Genomic DNA, 19,548 nt, shown 5'->3' with positions numbered 1-19,548 from the left:
AAAAAGATAAGTCTTCCCAAACAATCCTTTGGTTTCATTTTAGTTCTTTGTGCTTTGTTTTGTTAGAGAATTTGGGAAATAATTTAGAAAGAAAAATGAAAAAAGAAGGAAAAATATAAATAAAATATACATTTCATCTAGTTTCACGTACATTTTCTTTTTCGTTTTTCAAATCCATTTCTAATTTCTCTAATGTTGTGTTTGGTTAGAAGATTTGAGGAGAGATTAAAAGGAAATGGAAAAGAAGGAAAAATGTAAATAAAATATATATTTCACCAAGTTTCACCTAATTTTACACACATTTTTAAATCATTTTTCAAATCTCCTATCCAACCACTCTCCAAGATTCACAAGAATCATGTTATTAAACCTATGAATGTACTGCATTAGAATATGGAATTGGATTCTTCAGTGTAGGCAACATCAAATCCAGAGACCAAAAGAAACAAAATCCACACACAACGCGCATTACAAGTGTCATTAAAAAAAAAATTGTAAAACTCAAAATATTTGATTATCAGTTTAGAATTTGATGTTCGAAAGAAGGGGAAAAAAATTTTAAACCTTACAATCTTAATGGAATTGGTTAAAATTTTGAAGTTAATGCCTTCTAATTCTAGATTTTCAATGTATTACTCCGAATATTTATAAATTCATTTGATTAAAATTCTGGGTGTCAAATTGAATCCACCAAATTGAAGGTATATGTCTTATTCAGAGAGGTTGGAAGGTCGATTAGATGTGAACGAATACGGAACAAGCGATGGCGAAGAAATAGAAGAGAAGAGAGAATGGAAGAGAGATATCATTCTACCTAGCACCGACAATGGAGACATTGGCTTGAAGATGGAGGAAACAAAAGTACGGAGACAAAAGTGTTTGAAGAAATAACAGTGCGGAGAGATTGGTAAGGGATGATCTGCTACTTTGTGACCACTCCAGGGTGTGGTTTTTAATGCCACGTGGAAAAATCTCATGTATCCACGTCATTGAACGGACCAATCGTACCCTTTCCAACAGTAGCAAAACCGCTCCCCAAAAGAGCAAAGGTATATCTAGTTAAATTTTTATTTACAATCTTATTAAAAATATATATGTTTAAATATTATTGAATGATTAAATTTCATTATTAGTATGTATAAATTTTTAGGTAATTACGCACTCAAAAAAATTTTACTAATCGAAAGGCCAAGTGATTTGGTTGGAGCACTACAGGAGGAAAACATGACAAATTAGAAAAAGTCCATTAATAATAACATTCCTCTTATTTAGTAGTCACTTCACTTACTATTGATAATATTATTGAGAAAAAAAAAAGTAACAAGAAATTTTTTTTTTAGGAGTTAACCAATTGATAATATAACAAATTCATCCAAATCAGCCAAAGGGAAAAATGTTTGGTTGGTACAGAGTGCAGCATGCATAAATTTGTTAAATAATATAAATGTAGAATTTGATTGTCCCAAATTGATAATATAGCAAGAAAAAAGTAAATATTGACAAATAAGGGAAATATTATTTATCTCTGTTTATTTTACTATTTTATTTCATGTCCTAAGTGCATTGATATAATAAAAGTTATATGTTGGCATAGTATCCATCATATTTAATGAAATAATATTGTTTATTTTATCTGGCTCAAATTAATCGAATAATTATAATTATATGATTTTATTATATGTCTTAAAAAATTAAATGTTATCTTTTTAGAATTATAATTATTGTCTATTTTTCTGAACATAAATATATGAAATGAAATAATATGACTTTGATTATTGAATCAGTTTGTTTTTTTATTTTATTTTACAGATACATATAAATACACACTATAAACACAATTTGACTTGGAGGTGAGGGAAACAAAGCAATCAAACACATTTACAGTAGTAATCGATCGAGAGGGGGTGACAGAAATGAACAGGGAATAGTCCAGGAGAGGTTCTTGCTCTCATGGGACCATCAGCTGGTGGTAAAACAACTCTGCTCAATCTTCATAGTGGAAGAGTCGAATTAAACAGTGGTACTATCACTTACAATCAACAACCATATACCAAATCACTGAAACGAAGGTAAATGCTGGTGCCAAATCCCAATTTACGTGCTTACTTATGTACACGAATGGCTTCGTCGATTAAGGGACTGATCCGCGTTAATTTGGATAAAACAGGATTGGATTTGTTTTACAAGACGATGTTGTATTTCCCCACCTGACAGTTAAAGAAACCTTAACTTATGCGGCTCTGTTTCGTCTTCCTAAGATACATTATCCCCAGAACAGAAGAAGGAAAGAGCTATGAATGTCATAACAGAGCTTGGCCTGGAAAGGTGCTTTCTTGATTAACATGTGTTGGCAACTTAGTATATGCAACTAGCTAAGTTGTGTTACTATTTCCTGGTCTTGAATGGATTTTGAATTAAAGCTTCCTAATCACACAAAATTGTTCGATATGACTGCAACTAGCTCAAAATTGCACATGAAGTTCCAAAAATTGGGCACTGAATTCTGTGTCTAGAAATTTTCCCATCTCTCCTAACTCCTAATGAACTCCCACTCATACAATCGTGGTTCAAGATAATCGTGGTTTGACCACATTTTGTGGTTGTGAATGCATTAAGACAAAGAGACATAAATTTTGACATAGGATTTCTGGAACAATAATTCAATACTCGATATGTACACAAGTCTTTCCATGCCATGTGAAGATACCACTCAATTTTGTACTACTATTGTCCTTTTGTTGAATCATATGTGTGAAATTTTTTATTGCCCCCTCCACACGGCATATTGGGCAATCATTTATTCACATAGTCCTAGCACCATTTACACTTTTATATTAAGTGAAGGTTGGACTTGGTGTCTAAACTTTTGGTTACTTCTCCTTATACCACGTATCTCTCGTTTCTCTATTTAAAACAAAAAATTTATATAGAGAAGTGTACAAGACTCGAAACATTGACCTTTAGTTTAAAAAAAAAGTTTAACCACTTGAGCAATACACATTGTAATATTAATTTTTATTTTTATTTTTACTTACTTGAATTGCACACGCATTGCGTGTGCTACCCACTTGTTTACTTAATGTCAGTACATATGTAAAAATTAGAACAGTGTTTGATTGTCAAAAAGGCACATATTGATAAATACATGATATTAGGTGCCAAGATACAATAATTGGAGAGGCATTTGTGAGAGTGATTTCTGGAGGTGAACGAAAATGACTCTGCATTGGTAATGAAATCCTGCTTAATCCATCACTTTTCTGTTCTTGGATGAACCAACATCCAGCTTGGATTCAACAACAGTGCTTCAAATTGTTCAGGTGCTACATAGCATTGCTGAGGTACTGAGAAATTTCACTGAGTAAACATTGGAATTTCATAAATGACTTCAAACTTATGTGCATTGTAGGCTGGTAAGACAGTGGTGACCACAATACATCAGCCATCAAGCAGGCTCTTCCGCAAGTTTGACAAACAAGTACTGTTGGGCAAAGGAAGCTCCCTCTACTCTGGAAAAGTCTCGGAAGCGATGGTATAATTCTCTTCAATCGGTTTTTCAATGCTTATAGCTATGAACCCGGCAGAGTTCCTGATTGATCTTCCAAATGGGAACATGAAGGACAAGTCAGTTCAATCAAAATTGGAGGACAAGTTTTAGCATGAAGCCAAAAGCTTGACGCTAAAGATGGAAGGCCTTCCCCTGTTGACGTCCAAGTCCACGAGGTCTATGACCAATATTCTGCCCAATCATTTTTGAAGTCATAATTGTACAATTATTCAGTGGCACTGGACAGGGGCTGCCCAATCATTTTTGGGGCCTCGGCAAAATCTCAAACCCCACCTTTTGATGTTTAATTATTAATTTAAATAACCATTGCTTAATTTTCAAAATAATAAAAAATTTATTTTAAATTTTGTTTTTGTTCATGCTGCAAAATTACTAATTAAGCTTTTATAATAAACTTTTTTTTTAATAATTTTTGAATTCAGAAACTTTTCAATCCACATACTATTAAGTTTTATAATTGTTGGGAGATGTTAGGCATCCAATACACCTGATTATTTTGAGGGCCAAACCAAACTAAGGTCATTTTATTTAGAACATTCTAGCACATATGCTTTTTATTATTTGATCTAATACACATATAGAAGAGGATGAAAATACACGAGGCTCATTTTAAAAAAAAAAAAAAATTCGATTTGAGCACGAGACATCTTATCAACTTCATTTTTAGGCCTAGAGAAATAACGAGCAGTTTGAGCTTTGTTCATTGCTAAGTGTATTTGCTTAATTGAATAATATATATTACTCAGGGTCCAAAAAATTTGGGGGGCCTTCTCAAATATTGGGCTTTAGATGGTTGTTTAATTTGCCTAATCGACAGGCTACGTCTCATACTTAGAGACCATATGCAAGTGGTGGTTCCAACTAAGTGGCTTAATGATTAGGCTAGTTAGCTTGTCACCTAAAACCTACCAAGAAAATTTTTAAAAAAAGAAAAGCTATTAATAATGAATGTCCTCATCAAAGGCCAATATGCTAAGACTTCCTTTTAATATTTAATTTCAAATCTCAAAAAAGGTGCTATTGGTGGCTTAACAAAAGGAAAGTATGGAGGTCATTTTGTCTCCCGCCTAAGTGATCAAGATGGGTCAGGTTGGCTCTACACCCATCTCATGATTACTAGTTTGAGAGCACTGTGTCGGCATGCTGAGTTAATTCTCGAAACTACTGAATAATTAACAGTCTTATGCTTGTGCAGTATCTTGTAGGGGCTTATGAAGGAAGAGTCACAAACGTGGAAGAAACAAAAATGCTACTTAAGCCCATCTTAATGAAGGTTGAGACTGAGATGCAGGGCTGGTCAATCTCAAGGGAATGGGGATGCACTTGGTGTGAACAGTTTCAATTCTTTGCAAGAGGGGGTTGAAGGAAAGACGTCACGAGTACTTGAGCACTGTTCGGGTAACTCAGGTTATATCAACTGCTATAATTGTAGGATTGCTTTGGTGGCATTCTGATGCATCAACTCCGAAGAGACTCCAAGATCAAGCAAGACATACTTTGACAGAAAATGCTAATATTAAACAAATTACGTTTTAGTTTGCACATTTGAAGGAAAATAGGATATACACTTTTGTTTCAAATGTTGAATTTAGCAATCCAATGTGTTTTCAATTTTTTTTTTTTCCACTTTTGATTTCCTCAAAAGGTTTCTTAAAGCAGAAAAGAAAAAATGATCAAAATTAATTAACTTATAGAAGAAGTGAAGTTTTGCTAGGATAAAATGTAACAAATGCAGTAAAATGTTCTTAGAAATGTGCATTTACATGATTAATTTGAAATAAAATAATAATGTTTTATTGAATATCTGATTGTTATAGAAAGTTTTTCTAGAAGTAACTTAAATTCGGATATTTTAACTTATATACAAATCTACCTCTATTGTATCACATTTTAGAGTAAGTTTGTTTAACGTATTGGAACAATCTATATTTTAGATCATATATATATATATATATATATATATGTATGTATATATTATATTGCATTTGGAATTGAAATATGTGAAGAAAGGGTTGCTGTTCTTCATTCAGTATTTTGGGCCTTCTTTCCCATATTCACAGCAATTATCACATTCCCTCAAGAAAGGGCAATGCTAGTTAAAGAGAGAGCAGTTGATATGTACAGACTCAGTGCATACATGATAGCATGAAACATCAATGACCTTCTTTTGGACCTTGTACCGCCCATACTATTCGTGTTGATAGTCTACATGACTGGCTTGAAGCTGAGCTTCAGGTATCGTGACCAAATCACAAAAAATTAGCAGAAACATACAAGGTTGGTAATACCAACTTGGTAACCATCAAGTTGATCTGAGGAGAGAATCAGCTTGACTTGAGCCTGGTTTTGATTAGCCGTGCTATTGGACATAGGTCTTTTTGACATAGGAAGTGCACAGAAAGTGAAATGTGTGGCTCAAATTCATCTATGGTGTGGCTATTTTCCATCTTTTTTATGTGCCAAAAATTCTATGCTTCATATGTGTGCCATTTTTGGGCATACTTCACTTTCTATTCGAGCCAAAACTAAAAATACATACTTCACATTTTGTGTGCTTTTTGGCACTAAAAGTGTATAAAAAGTGACATGTGCTTTCTATGCCAAATTTTTATTTTTATTTTATTTATTTATTTATTTGTTTATTTATTTTTTGGGTGGTCCTATGTTGAACTTCATTTCTTAGCTCATTTCATAAAGGGATGTATAAAATGATTATCAACTCAGTGTCCAAGTTTAGATGAATAATTACCAAATTAATTACTTCAATTATATAGATGATGTGTTGATTGTGGTTGTTAACTTGTTGATGTAGAATATGCCATCTTTCATGTGTTGGGTACATTACATCTCTGTTAATTATCACACGTATAAGCTAGCCTTGATTCAGTACGGTTGCTCGAGTACTTCAGGCTCTAGATTGGGTTCTTGTGAGTCTCTCTTGATCAAAGGATGAAGATTCGATTGGGGTAGAATTGAATTGGGAGCTATTTTGGTGATGATTATTGGATATCGGATGCTTGTGTACTTGTTCCTTAGGAGAATTTAACTAAGATAGTGATATATATATATATATATATATATTTCCGCAACAGTGACGTAGGTTATGTAACTAAACAATTGTTGGAGGAAGGGGGTGCAAACCACTGTTGGTGATTCACAATGAGACGATTAACACTGAACCAAACTTTACTTCACTCAAATAATTCTAAAAAAAAATATACAGAGCATGAACTACAATCTTCTCTCTTTTATTTTCTTTCTCCCACACACACTCTTATCACTCTAATACATTAGCTATTTATAGATAAAGTAGAAATGTAAAAGCATTAAATGCATATATGGCTAGTAGTGTGAAAGCATTAAATGCATATATGGCTAGTAGTGTGAAAGCATTAAATACATATTCAACTAAGCCTACAAACGTTGAAGTCTTCATGAAGCAATCTTTGAGCATAGATTTGTTTTGGTAGTTGTCCAGGGTGGCTGTCAAGCTTACTATCCAGCATCCCCCCTTAAGCTTGATTCTCCATGCTACTTCATCCCAAGCATCATCTTCATTTTATTGAACAGGTCATTTTTCAATGGCTTCGTGAAAATATCTGCAAGCTGATCTTGAGATTTGCAAGGAAATAATTCCATATCTTTATTTTTCACATGCTCTCGGATGAAATGATAGCAGGTATCAATATGCTTACTTCTTTCATGATAAATTGGGTTTTTTGCCAATGCAATTGCTGAGTGATTATCAACAAAAATCTCAATGGGTTTTTCTTGTGGAAATCTCAAATGCTTTAGCATGTTCCATAACCATATTGCATGGCACACAGCTAAGTTGGCTGCAACATACTCAGCTTCGCAAGTCGATAATGTCACAATGGCTTGCTTCTTGGACGACCATGTGAAGGCTATATCTCCCATAAAGAAAGTAAATCTCGTAGTACTTTTCTGTTCATCCAAGTCACGTCCCCAGTCGCTATCTAAGTAGCCAACAAGACTAAAATTATTAGTTGATTTCTAGAATAAACCATCATCGACTGTACCTTTGATGTAGCGGAGAATCCTCTTTGCTGCATAAAGGTGTGACTGATCCGGTGTTTCCATATATCTGCTAATCAGTGCTACTCCATAAAGTATGTCTGGCCTGGTGCAAGTAAGATAGCGAAGACTTCCAACTAGGCTCTTGAAATAAGTTGGATCCACATCACCTGCCTTGGTACCTTTTTTGAGCTCCACTCCACTGTCTACAGGAGTGTTCACTGGATTGCAATTCTCCATTCCATATCTCTTGAGAATTTCCTTGGCATAGCCACTTTGGAAAATAAAAACTCCATCTTTTCTTTGTGCCACTTCAATGCCAAGAAAATGAGTCATCAATCCAATATCTGTCATTTCAAATTCTTGCACCATGCTTCTTTTAAAGTGTTTGAACATGGCTGGATTGTTTCCGGTGAAAATTAAATGAGCCATCAATCCAATATCTGTCATTTCAAATTCTTGCACCATGCTTCTTTTAAAGTGTTTGAACATGGCTGGATTGTTTCCAGTGAAAATTAGATCATCAACATAAAGACAAGTAAGCAATATGCTTCCATCAGCTTCCTTCTTCAAATATAGTGCGTGCTCATATGGACATTTTTCAAAACCATTGTCATGAAAATACTGATCAATTATAGTATTCCATGCATACGGAGCTTGCTTCAATCCATAAAGTGTTTTCTTCAATTTGTACACTTTGTCTTCATGCCCATTTTGAACATACCCCAAAGGTTGTTCAATATAGATTTCTTCTTCAACAAAACCATTAAGAAATGCATATTTCACATCAAGTTGATAAATCTGCCACTTGTGCTGGGCAGCCAAAGAAATTATTAGCCTGATAGTCTCCAATCGGGCAACTGGAGCAAACACCTCTCCATAATCAATTCCAGCTCTCTGCTTGTAACCTTTTGCCACTAACCTTGCCTCATAGCGTTGCACTTCGCCTTGTGCATTCCTCTTTGTCTTGTATACCCATTTCACTCCAATGGGTTTGTGCCCCTCCGGTAGACTTGTAAGCTTCCATGTGTCATTTTTCTCAATGGTATGAATTTCTTCATCTATTTCTTTCTTCCATTTATCTTCTTGGATGGCTTCGGAGAAAGTAAGTGGATCACTATCTGCAAGTAGGCAGAACAAATTTAGATCTGCTTCTTCTGTAGCTTCATATATCTCCTACGAATTTCTCATTGGTCTTGGTTGTTTGAAAAAACTATCATGATGATGATGATGATGATGATTCATTTATGTGAGAAACTGGCGATCTAGGTGCTGGTATTCTATGTGGAGGAGTTAATGGCTCATCTTGAACTTCTCTTGTGATTTCAACCGGAGCTTTTGATGTTTCATGTTCAAGAATGAGTTCTGTATCTTTAACAACTTCATCTTGAATCCAGTTCCAAGCTTCTTCTTCTTCAAATATCACATCTCTACTCATGATCACCTTTATGGTAATGGGATTATACAACTTGTATCCCATTGTTCTGTCTCCATATCCAACAAGGATACATTTTTCTCCCTTATCATCAAGCTTGGTTTTTCTTGCTTCTGGAATCTTTGTGTACGCAACACACCCGAATATTCTGAGATGGTTGACACTTGGCTTATGTGAACTCCAAGCTTCTTCTGGAGTCATAGAATGAAGGCTCTTAGTTGGACATCTGTTCAACAGATACACAGCACATGATACGGCTTCAGCCCAAAATTCTTTAGGTAGTCCTTTTCCTTTCAACATGCTCCTTGCCATATCTAAGATTGTGTGATTCTTCCTTTCAGCAACACAATTCAGTTGTGGCGTATAGGATGGTGTTGTTTGATGCTTGATTCCATGCTCTTTACAATAATTCTCAAAAGCATCTGATGTATGTTCTTCACCTTGATCTGACCGCAATGTTTTGATGTAGTAGCCACTTTGCTTCTCTACAAAAGCTTTGAATTCTTTGAAGATACTGAATACCTCCGACTTTCTTTTAAGAAAATACATCCATGTCTTCCAGCTATAATCATCAATGAAGGTGAGAAAATATATATTCTATCCATTTGACATTGGCTTCAATGGACCACACACATTAGTGTGCACTAGCTCCAGCAGCTTTGTCGCTCTCCACTTCACTTCTTTGGCAAAGCTAGTTCTGTGATGCTTGCCAAGAATGCAGCTTTCACAGACTTCATTAGTATGAGCAATATGATGGAGCTCTTTCACCATATTCTTGCTTGACAACAGTTTCAAGCTTCCAAAGTTGAGATGTCCAAACCTCAAATGCCATAGCCAATCTTTGTCTTTGATGATGGCACTTAAACACTTCGCAGCATCATGTTGGATGTTCAATACAAACATCCGATTCTTGGACATTCTCACCCGAGCAATCAAATTACCATGATTGTCTTTGATGGTAAGATAACAATCATTCATGTTGATGCGTATCTTTTCTCTAGGAGTTGTCCCATACTCAAAATATTGTTCTTCATGGTAGGAACATAATAAACATTGGAGATGTAATCATGATCTCCATTATTGAGCTTGATCAAAATATTGCCTCTTCCTTTCACTGAAGTCTTTGAAGAATCACCAAATAAGACTTGTGCTTGTACAGTCTCGTCAAGCTCAACGAACAACTCTCTTTTACCACACATGTGATTACTGGCTCCAAAATATATATACCAAACATTGTTTTGGTTTTCAGTGTCTCCATGGTGGACAAACAAAACTGTAGGTCTAACTTTGTTTGTTTCCTGCTCGGCAAAATTTGCTTGCTCTCTGGATTCTATTGTTACTCTACTTCAGCATTCATTGCTGTAATGCCCAAACTTGTGGCAATGGTAGCACTGAACATTGTTTTTGTCAAATCTTGGTCGGTTGTTATAACCATCTCCTCTTCCTCTTCCTCTTAGAGCAAAGTGTGGTTGACTTCTTCCGCCTTTGGCTGGACCGCTTTCGCCTTTTCCTCGAAATCCAAAACTTCGATTATTGTAACCATGGCCTCTTCCTCAGCTTCTTTGTGATGTCCCCCCTTGCTCGTTTCTGTCATCTCTGAAAAACAACTTTGATTGAAGATCTTGCTTTAGAGAACTTGAGGGAGTCTTCTTGTTGATCCTTTGTTCATGAATCTCAAGTGTGCCCATCAATTCATCGGTGGTCATGGCACCGAGATCCTTGGATTCTTCTATTGCTACAACCATGTGCTCAAACTTGGGACTGAGTAATCGTAGAATCTTCTCTATCACTTGAAGAGATTCCATCTTCTCTCCATATTTTCTCATCTGATTAACAATGGTTAATGTTCTGTTAAAGTACTCAGAAATTGACTCATTCTCATTTATATGCAGCATCTCGAATTCGCCACGTAACACCTAGAGTCGAACTCTGATCATCTTTTCAATTCCACGATGTGAATTGCGAAGAATACTCCATGCCTCTTTAGAGGTTACTGTTGCTGAAATCTTCTCAAAACTTGACTCATCAATGCCTTGATAAAGTAGATACAAGGCCTTTTTATCTCTCTTCCTTAAATCTTTTAACGCCATCTTCTGAGCTTCATTTAAATTTCTTTCATCTTCGAGAGTAGCTGGCTCGTCATATCCTCGATCCACTAACTCCCACAAATCTTGTGAGGCTACTAGGACTTGCATTTGAATACTCCAATTTTCATAGTTCTCCTTGCTGAGTTTGGAAACTGGAACTGAAAGAAGTTGTTTGTGTTGGCCATTGGTTGTCTTTAAAAAGCTGTAAATTTTCAGGATGAAATTTGCAAATTATGACCGTACAGATGTGTCCGGAATATTCCAAATTGTTAGACTTATTTATTTTGATGATTTATTTAATTTTATTTTAATTTATTTGGAAGAGAAAAATAGAATCAAAATTTATTTTGATGATTTATTTAATTATGTTTTAATTTATTTAGAAGAAAAAAAATAGAATCACAATTTATTTTACCCCATTATTTCTTTCCTAAACCTTTATTCTAAATATTGTTAGAATGTATTTAATATTTGATTAAATTAGGAGTTCATTTTAAGCCCAAAACAGAGGTTCAAACAGCCCAAAACAGAGGCTTAAATAGCCCAAAAACAGAGGTTCAAACAGCCCAGCACAACAACAGTTCAAAAGGTTCAAAGCTTCGGACGTCTGGGTGGACATCCGGCCGATCGGATGACCGGTCAGGCCTTTTTTGCCCAGTTCTACTTCATTTCAAATTTTTCTCTCAACGGCTCTTAGCTGCAACGACCATTTTTCAAAATAAAGATGTTCTAGACAATCTTTGCCTCCCACAAGTTGAAATTAACAATAATGGAATGATTTATATTCAAAATGAATTCAACGGCTCTATAAGCCTCTTGATCTATATATATACCAGAGAGCCTTAGTGAACAAGTTACTGCAACACTATACAAGTGATAAAACCCAGAAAACATCCACTGATCAAGAATCATTCTCATCTATTCTCTGAAAAATTCTTTGAGAAGTGTTCTTCAATTTTTGTTTACATCTTTCTCTCAAAAATTATACACTGAGCCTTATAGCCTTAAGCTCATCTTTCTTGTGTGAGGTTTCCAGAAAAATCAAAGCTTCATTTTTATATCTATCTTTGAGAGATAATTCTTGTAATTTTCTGTGAAAGCAAAAACACATTTTCAACCTTGTAAGAGTGTAGTACACTCAGTGTTCTTGACTTAGAAAGTTTGTGTAAAATTCATGGAGGATTGCTCCATTTGTGAAAAGGTTGCTAGCACCTCTGTGAAGCTAGAGTATTATCACGACCCAAACCCGGCCCTATGGGTTTAGCACCGTAACCGGCTAGTAATCCGAGATTACCAAAGGCCTGCTTAACAGTAGTACAGTAAAACAGAGTACAGGGCCTGGCGGAAGCCAAAACAGTAAAGAAACAATGCCCAATGAGCTGTGACAGTCTGCACGCAAAAAAAGACTTTCCAAATGTATTTACATTCAGTGGAAAGGTATACACAATATATACAATCATTCAGAATAGGGACTCAATCCCTATGTAACGGTATAGTAAACATTCACTCTATACAATCCATTCAGTTATTACAAAATAGCAAGACAGTACAGAAAGGGGAGTCCTAAAACACCCCAAAGCCTTAGCATGATAGGCTTGGAACCTCGCAGTGAGGCACGGTAGTTGGCTTGACAAAACTGGAGTAACCCTGACGCTCCTAGCCGCGGTCTGGTACCTGAACACCTACATATATATATGAGCAGTGAGCTAAAGCCCAGTGAATAACATAATGCGTAAAGAGGTTAAGAATGAATGTCCTTACAGTAATGAAAACAGTTCATTAAATCAGTATTTCAGTCGTTCAGTCAGTACAGTCATATGTGGTATATCCATTAGCATAACAGTACAGTAAACAGTAGGTCTTAAAAGACCGAGCAGTAAATGATGGCCATCAGTCAGTAACAGTAGTGGTTCCAACAAGGGAACCGACAGAGAATTCTGTCACAGTAACAGTAAACAGTAGGTGCTAAGGATGCCACAATACAGTTCAGAATATAGGACATACATTCATTCAGTTAACAGTAATCAGTTCAAAAAACAGTACAGTTCAGTTGTTCAGAAGATAATCATTTGTGAACATATCTTTACACAATCGTTACTCACAGAGTTTGGGCTACAGTATGCTAGAGCGTGTCTCCCCAGTCGCCAACCCTACACAGTTAACAGATTGAACAAACTAAGCTACACAGCTGGGAAAGATAATAACTTAATCCCTAATTTGCCTCGGTGTGTTCTACATCTAGCCCTCAATAAGATGTCTTAAACTAGGCCTAAGAATGCCTAGGATGAGGTGAGGATGCAAAGATGTGATCAGAAAACAGTTTCAAGAGTTCTCAGAAAAATAAAGTCCCGCTCGAGCTCAGGTTTCCCCGCTCGAACGGTCATGCAACAAAGGTACACGCTCGAGCGTCAAATATCCCGCTCGAGCGTACCGTAAAAGTACTGGATGGGTGAAATCTCCGCTCGACGGACGCTCGACGCCCGCTCGAGCTTGAGACACATGACTCCGCTCGAGCGCCCGATCCTCCGCTCGAGCGGACTGTAAAACAGTACAGAGATACTGGATGCTCGGATTCCCCGCTCAAGCGTCACTATCCCCCGCTCGAGCGGAAGTGTAGAATCTGGAAAACCCAGATTGCACCTCCAAGCTCGAACCAAGTTCAAAAGCATAATTTTCAATCCTCTTGGGCTAATTTCTGGAAAAACACTTGTAAACACATGGAATAACATGATTCAAAGCTCAATTTTGAGAAATCAAAGCCCAAGGGTGTTTAATTCAAACCCAATTTCAAACCATTTTTCAAGAACAATCCTCAAACATGACATGCATGATCTTTAAATAACTTTCAAGCTTCAAAACATGCTCTAATGAGCCAATTGATTCACAAACATGATGAAAACATGGCCTACACTCAAAACATGGACATGCATGTGACAATTTGCCATGAACTCAACTCAAAATCCAACAATACTAACATGCATGCATGAATGGAGTTCTAATACCATACTTTAAGATCAAAACTTGACTTAACTCTACAATTAATCATGAATCATGCAAGAATGAAATTAAATTCCACAATCAAAAGGTTGAATTCCTTACCTAAGCTTGAAAGGCAAGTCTAGAACTTCAATTATGCAAGGGTCCTTCCAATCTACTCAATCTCCAAGCAAACCAAGCCAAATGAGATGAAACTAACTCTCTCTCTCTCTCAAGGTCGGTTGTGCACAAGAAATGGGAGAAGAAATGTTGATTCAATGTATAAACACAAGTCTCAAATGTTGCCTAAGTGATCCACTAGGGATGGCAAGGTTGTAATTAAGCCAACTATTGCAATTAGATGCATTTCAATCTAATTTATTCATACTAAATCAAATTTTAGATAAATATACTATAAATTCACATTAATTCTACTGATCAAGGCACACTAATCAATTTCGGATTCGGCCGCCGATAAGGCCTTCAATTAGCAGGTTAAACACTAAAACATGAACAGATAGTCAAACAGTCAAACAGATGGATTACAGATTAACATACATACTCAGTCAATTCAGTTCCAGTTTTCAGTCAGTCAGTTCAGTACTTTAATCAGTTCAGTTATCAGTCATGATCAGTTCAGTTTAACGGTAATCAATGTTTATCGGTAGGCAGTGGTGAGGGTTATTACAAGTATAGTGAAAAATCTCAAGTGAAGCTTGAGAAGTGAACGTAGGCCAAGTTGAAACCGAACCACTATAAATTTGTTTGCCTCACGCTCTCTTATCTCTTTATTTTATTTAAATTGCCATAGCTATATTTCACATTTTCACTGTGCTAAAATCATTAACTGACATAGTTGTTAGAACACTTGTTTTAATTATTTTTATTTCATTCTCTATATTTATCTATTGTGCTAGTCATAATTTTTATTAAAGTATTATTAATTGTTAATTGTAAAAACCTAATTCACCCCTCCTCTTAGGTTATCTTTTGGGTAACAATTGGTATCAGAGCTTAGACTCTTGTTTGAGATTTAACCATCTGAGAGTTTCGATCTATGGCAACCTTAGCTAGCACTGCTGAAGGACAAGCCACTAATAGGCCACCACTATTTGATGGAAACAACTATAGTCATTGGAAAGATAAAATGACCCTATACCTTCAAGCCACTGATTATGCCATGTGAATTATTGTCACCAAAGGTCCAAAAATTCCTACTAAATTAGTAGACAATATTAATGTACCTAAAACAAAAGATGAATGTGATGAGAGGGATCACAAATTATTGCAAGCCAATGCTAAAGCCAAACTCACCCTTATTTGTGGATTAAACTCTAAGGAGTATAATAAAATTTCAAGTTGTGATTTGGCAAAAGAAATTTGAGACAAACTAGAGGTAACGTATGAAGGTACAAACCAAATAAAGGAATCTCGTATTGATATGCTTGTTCATAGTTATGAATTGTTTAAAATGAACTCTGATGAATCTATTTCAAGTATGTTTACTAGATTTACTGAAATTGTAACCTCTTTGAAATCTCTTGACAAAATTTATACTAATAGTGAGTTGGTGAGAAAAATTCTTAGGTGTTTACCAAAGAATTAGGAAGCAAAGGTTACCGCCATTATAGAAGCCAAAGATCTCTCCACACTTGGATTGGATGAGCTTATGGGTTCCTTGATGACTCATGAGATCACCATGAAAGGACATGAGAATGTTGAAAACAAAAAAAAAAAAGCGAAATTGCATTCAAAGCCTCATCAAATGAAGAAGAACATGAAAACTCCAGTGAGGATGAAAGCTATACCACATTTAGTAGAATTCTCAAAAAGCACTTCAAGAAAAACAATTATGGAAGAAGAAGACCTTTCAAAAATGAGTATAACAAAGATAACAAGAAAGAACTTATTATTTGCTATGAGTGCAAAAATCTTGGACATATGAAGATTGATTGTCCAAAATTGAAGAATCATGAAAAAGACTACAAAAGAAACAAGAAAGCCATGGTAGCAGCTTGCGAAGAAAGTGAAGATGAAAGCTCAAGTGATGAAATTGAAAATGAAGTAGCCAACTGTAGACACCCCATTTTTGACCGTCCTCAAGACTTGGACGTCACCGCTTGAACACTCGATGATCATCCATATTTGTGTTCGTCTTGAGTTCCCAGAAGCCTTGGTAACGCGCCTCGCCTCAGGATCTCTCGACTCGACTGTTTTGTGTCTGGTTTTGCACCAAACACTTGTGTTTTGCCTTTGAGAGGCAGGGTAGGGCTTGTAGACCATCCCCACCTATCACTGGCCAGGGCTTGAGGCCATCGGCTGTGTTTTGTGACCACCGGCCAAATATTTGGCCGGCCGGCACTATGGATGGACGGACGGCCATCTTTTTTTGGTCAATTGCATCTTTGGCCGGCCGACTACTGTGCATCTGCTTTTACAGATATTTTGTCACAGCTGTCTTGCATTTGGCTCCCCTCCATACACGTGTATAGAGGGATCTCTCTCTTTAGAAGCTTGTCTTGTAAGCTTTACAAGACAAAAAGCTCCATAAAGAGAGGTCTTCTCTCTTGTGGAAGGGGGTTAGACATTTTAGACAGCCATTTTAGGGTTTTGAGTTCTAGGGCTAGGATTGATATATATTCTATCTCTATACATCTCTCTCATTTGGCCTTTGTGTGTGTATAAGTGTGTTTGTGTCTTACTATTGCATACAAACACATAGTGTTACACCTTTTCTTGGTTCTTGAAGGGCCAGAGGTTTGTTCTTGAAGCTTGGGAGCTGTTTTGAGCTCAAAGAAGCTGCTGGAGCTTCATTTGTGAAGAGGGTCTTCAAGGGTAAGAAGTTTGTCCCTTTATTCCCTATTTTTGCATACTATTTTTGCCTATCTTAGAACTGTTTTTGATCTTAGTGTATAATATAAAAAAGTTCTGTTTTTAGGCCCTCTAAATAGTTTGTTTAGAGTGTTTTGTGGTTTGGAGGTGTTTGACCCCTTTTAAGCCTTGAGAGGCTCCATTTTGTGCCATTTTGAGTGAGCTCCAGGACTTTGGTGTTTGGGCCTCCTCACCACTGAAATCTTGAGGGATTTCAGTGGTAAGGATGGTGCTTTGAAGTCCCAAGAAGGAGAGGGTCACCCCCTCTCCTTGTTGTCCTTGAAAAGGGCCATTTTTGCCTCTTTAATGAGCACCTAGCTAAGCCTCATGTTGACCATGTCTTGGTTGTTATTTATGCTTATTTCGCCATGTAATAGCATTGTTGTATGTTGGTTTTGGTACACCATGCATGCTTAGCATACCTACCTTGTAATGCCATGTTTAGGCCTTAACATGCCTTAGGTTGTAAACCATTGTTCAAGCATGTTTTAGGTCTAGCTTTGTGAAGCTTTTGTGCTTATTTTTCCATGCTAGAGGTCTATCCTTAGTTGTTTTGGTCGGCCATGACATGTTTAGTATAGCCCCTTTGCATTTTTGGCTTGTTGGCCTTAAGTGTGTGAGTGTGTAGTATGCATTACTTGCTTTATTTTAATGGTTTGGCACAATTTATAGCATCATTTCAGTCCCCTTAGCATGCTTGTATGCTTGCCTTGGATGCCCCTTTGATGCCTTATGAGCTTGTGTGGTATGCTCCTTGAAAGTGCATTTGTGCATGCTTTTGAATTTAAGCCATTTAGATGCCATCTAAGTGGTCTTTTGGGCTTTTTTTTTTTTATGTGCTAAAACTCTGTTTTTGGTCATTTAAGTCTTGCCATGTGTGGTCATATCAAGTGTAGTTCAATACTTCATTAGCTTGCCTTGAATGCTTGGGCCATTTGTTGCATGTTTAGCCTATCTTGTTTGCTTGGTTTGGCACCATGTCCTTGCATGATTTTCAGAGCTTAATGCATGCCCCATGTCCATGATTATTCCCTTTTAAGTGTGCTCGAAAGATGCCCCTTGATGCTTGAGTGTTTAGGCCTTAACATGCGCATGTGTGTATGTGTGTTTGGTCCCATCTCCTTAAGCTTTGGCCACTGTTTTGGACCTAACTTAGAGCCGTCCAATTAGTGTAAGTCCATCCCTTGTATGCCATTCAAGTGTTGTTACATTATCCCATGTTTGCATGCTTTGGTTGCATGTGTTGCATGCTTGAAATCATTTGCATTTGGCATGCATTCCCTTGGTCAAATTACTTGCATGTGGCATGATTAGATTACATCTTGCATGCTCTAAGTAGTTTGCATAATTGTGGCATGCTTGTTTGCCTTGTTGCTTAGGTTATGTACCTAATGTGCATTGCATGTTCGCATGCTCCCTTTTATACCATGTTGCATATTAGTTAACATGCTCAGGTTGCATTGAACATGCATGCCTTGTCCCTTGATTTAGTGATAGGGGTTGGGCCCTTATGTGTTTGCGTGCATTACATTTGAAATCAAATGTGCACACTTGGTCCCTTGGGCCATCACGCATGAAAATGCGCGATTGATGGTTCGAGAACCAAGGAGCATGTCCCTTTGAGTCACTAACATGATAAAGGACATGATTGGTGCATACATTGCTTGAATTGCATTGCCATGCTATGCCTTGCCCTCTGCTGCTGTCAATTGCAGATTCTGCAGGAACTTTCTGCCGGCCGGCAGTGTTCAGTGCCGACCGGCAATCCTTCCTGGGCCGATAGCTTCACCAACAGCCGGTGATCACATACCACTGTCGGTGGCCATTTTACTCAGCCGGTGGTGTCTCCCAATGTCCAGGGAAGCAATTCTGAGGCTTTGACAGTCTTCAAAGAGGCAGAGCAAGGAAAACAGAGGCGGCCTATGCATGGCAGTGTACTTCCGAGCAGGACCGAGCATGCTTTTCATTGGGCTCTCTTCCCGAGGCGGTTTATCTGTTTTCCCTAGATTAGTTAATTTGCTTAGCTAATTAGATGGCCTGTAATATTTAATTAGCTTGTAGGTTAATTATCTGTAATATTTATTTGGTCCCTCCGGGCGAGGGCAAATCTGTAATAAGTGTGGGTGCGTGTGTGTGCATGTCTTCCAATACTCGCTTCTTTCTTCCCTTTTATTTACCCGCTTATGATGGTAGACTAGGGCATATTTGAATTAGCATACCTTATGCTATGCATGCGTGCATTATTCATCAGTATTGCATGCACCGGGCTCGGTACATCATGCTAACTGCATTTGTACTTCAATTCCAAATTGAATACGTGCATCAATTGATTGCATTTCACATGCCATGTTTAGGTTAGCCGAGCCTACTCTAATTGCATCCTGTATGTGTTGCATTAGTCAATTTGACATGAACTAGGACCATGCATGTTGGCTAACTAGTTTATTGTTTTGGCACGGAGTACGATGTAAGTATTTTCATGCTTTAGCATATCGCATGCGTGTGAATGCTATCATGACGGCATGCTTACTATGTGGCTAGATGCTTATGTGATAAACTGTTTGAATGCCTGTGGG

General features: G+C 37.0%; 1 pseudogene; it reads left to right on the top strand.

Annotated features, from left to right (window-relative positions):
• Nucleotides 1-705: 705 nt before the first annotated feature.
• On the top strand, nt 706-5,831 carry LOC114286587 (ABC transporter G family member 22-like; annotated as a pseudogene).
• The last annotated feature ends 13,717 nt before the right edge of the window (nt 5,832-19,548 follow it).

The sequence above is a fragment of the Camellia sinensis genome, chromosome 3, assembly GCF_055761805.1.
Source record: "Camellia sinensis isolate YWXY chromosome 3, ASM5576180v1, whole genome shotgun sequence".
Lineage (NCBI taxonomy): Eukaryota > Viridiplantae > Streptophyta > Magnoliopsida > Ericales > Theaceae > Camellia > Camellia sinensis.
This window is presented reverse-complemented; position numbering and strand designations above follow the sequence as displayed.